The 2,677-nt window shown below is 43.4% G+C and overlaps 1 long non-coding RNA gene across 1 annotated transcript in view; it reads left to right on the forward strand.

Moving 5' to 3' along the window:
• The window catches only part of LOC123976960, an 8,425-nt gene extending 6,030 nt beyond the window's left edge, over positions 1-2,395 (forward strand). The window contains exon 3 of the long non-coding RNA XR_006826479.1: positions 2,239-2,395. This is a non-coding gene — a long non-coding RNA (uncharacterized LOC123976960). The remainder of the gene's footprint in view (positions 1-2,238) is intronic.
• The last annotated feature ends 282 nt before the right edge of the window (positions 2,396-2,677 follow it).

Consider the following 2,677-nt stretch of genomic DNA (forward strand, 5'->3'; position numbering starts at 1 on the left):
CTGTCCCATCCCAATCCCATGACAGGGAAAAAACAAAATCCTGTCCACTCCCAATCCCACAATGACATCCTGTTTCTGATTTAAAAAAAAATCTGACAATGAAAAGTTTATTCATATTAGAAATGCATATTTATATACAGAAACTGATCTTCCCGTCCTTGACTTTTATCCAGTTACGTGGAATTGACTCCCATCCTGCTGGAATCCCACAGGAATCCTGTGGGTCACAGAAATACGAAAACACGAGAACAAACTATTTATTATTTATTTATGTATTTATTGGGCGTCTGTTGGTTGGTCTTCCACGTTTGCATCGCGGTGCATCTGGGAGTCATATTTTTATTTTTATTTATTTATTTTTTCTCCCACCCCTATTGGCTACTGGGGTTCTTGCCTGCCTGTGGCTGAGGTTTCGTTGCTTTCTGCAATTGGTGTTTCCCTCTGCTATTCCCTGTTGTCCCCGCCTTCCATCCCCCTTCTCTTGTACGTGTTGTCCTTTCTCTGTGCTGTCTGTTTGTGCAATGTTTGTGCTCCCCCATCCCCATGTCTGCCCCCCCGTCCGGCCCGGTGACAAATCAATACATAATTAAATAAATAATAAAACAGACAAAGGAGTATATTAATACTCTCTTGTTAAAGTAAAATCTGTATGGCACAATATGGTATCCAGCTCATCATACTCTACACGAGGCTGCTGGGCAGGACAGGTTAAAAAAATAAATAAATAAGTAGGACCTGCCTGACAAAGTGGTTGACCAAAAGATCCTCAAAAGCAAGACATCATGCTGTGATGTAAAGAAATTCAGGAACAAATGAGAAACAGAGTAATTGAGATTTATCAGTCTGGAAAATGTTTTAAAGCCATTTCTAAAGCTTTGGGACTCCAGTGAACCACAGTGAGTGCCATTATCCAAAAACAGTGGTGAGCCTTCCCAGGACTGGCCGGCCGGCCAAAATTACCCCAAGAGCGTAGCGACGACTCATCCAAGAGGTCACAAAAACCCCCACAACAACATCCAAAGAACTGCAGGCTTCACTTGCCTCTGTTAAGGTCAGTGTTCATGACTCCACCATAAGACAGGGACTGGACAAAATGGCCTGCATGGCAGAGTTCCAAGACGAAACTATGGAGGGATTATTGGGTCAGATTACAACTAAAAGTCGAAAACTAAAAGTCGAAGTCGAAGTCGAAAATGAATTTGGTATTTAGGATTGGACATTCTGTATTTAGGATAGGGCATTTTATATTTAGGATTGGGCATTTTGTCATTCAGCCATTTAGAATTGGGGATTTAGGATTGGGGATTTGGGGATTGGGGATTTGGGGATTTGAGGATTGAGTCATGTATGCAAATGAGGAGGCGTGACCCAAAGGCTGTAGGGAGGGTTTGGAACGGCTGAGGCGCAGAGGCACTTTATGGACTGCAGGGGGAGCTCTGACTTCCAGCACACTGCCATAAAAAAAGCAGAGTGAGTGAGCAGGGCTGGAGGAAGGCCACTTTATAATACCATAGCTAAAAGTGTACAGCATTTCTGTCCATGTGGCCTCACACACAAAGTCAACAGTGAAAGGAATGCTATCCATCTGACGAGAAAGCAGCGGACAGTACAGCAGGTAAGATATGATAACATTAGCAAGTTAGCTATATTAGGCTAACTGTTGCTGACATGCATGAGTAACATTAAACTGTCGGTACATGCAGGTTCTAAATGCGGCTATTAACCCCACTGTGGGCTGTGTGTATAATCCATAAAAATAAGGTGTAGAAGCTGTGTTTCAGGTGACAGGTGTATGTTTACAGTGTTTGTGTGCTCTGAAAAATATAACAGCGCAGCTATAAAGTCTCAGCCGGCAGACCTAGTATGGTATTATTACTACGTACACATATGGAGGTAACGTTGAGGCCTGATAGACATCTGCTAACCAGAAACAGAGGACACTACCTACATCACTGCCGATGTCATTTGACCAGGGAGTGAATGGTCATTAATGCGATTGTCATCAGTGTTTTCCTATAGTGTCTCCTTTTGGTCTTTCACTTCACTGTGTTTCGAGTGTTCCCGTCTGTCCCTGTGTTTGTTATTGCCCCATGCTCAGTCTCCTGGCTCCCGCTCAGCTGCATGCACCAGCTCTGTATTTCTTCTGTCCTAAATTAGGGCCTAAAATCTACACTAGAGGTGTTTGAGGTTAACACAAGTTTCACTGTTTTTCCCCACTGACTTGTCCTCCCCCTGCAGACAAAGATGTTTCACCTGGACATGAAGGACCACTTGATGTCACAGCTTTTGATCAGCCATCTGCAACAGAGTCCCAGTCCACTGGGTCACACCACAAGTTGGAAATTACAACTACAGTTGATTCAGTAACCTCTGGATCTGTTGGGTCAGATGTACGACCAGCCTGGGCCAGTTAAGTCTGGTCCCCACATTCACCAGCTTTTTAAACTTTGTCAAAAATTACTCCATTAACTTTCTACTATAGTCAATAGTACTTATTAAACTTATTAGTTTGTAGTCAAAAACTTCTCTGGAGACGGTCAAGAGTCGGTGCAAAAGAGTTTATTCCAATACAGGACAGATAAACCCGTACAACATCAATCCTGTGGTCTGCAGACAGCCTTATATATCCCCCTCTGGGCTGGTTTGCCCCCTCCTCTCCTTATGGTGAACTTCTCAT

The sequence above is a fragment of the Micropterus dolomieu genome, linkage group LG09, assembly GCF_021292245.1.
Source record: "Micropterus dolomieu isolate WLL.071019.BEF.003 ecotype Adirondacks linkage group LG09, ASM2129224v1, whole genome shotgun sequence".
Lineage (NCBI taxonomy): Eukaryota > Metazoa > Chordata > Actinopteri > Centrarchiformes > Centrarchidae > Micropterus > Micropterus dolomieu.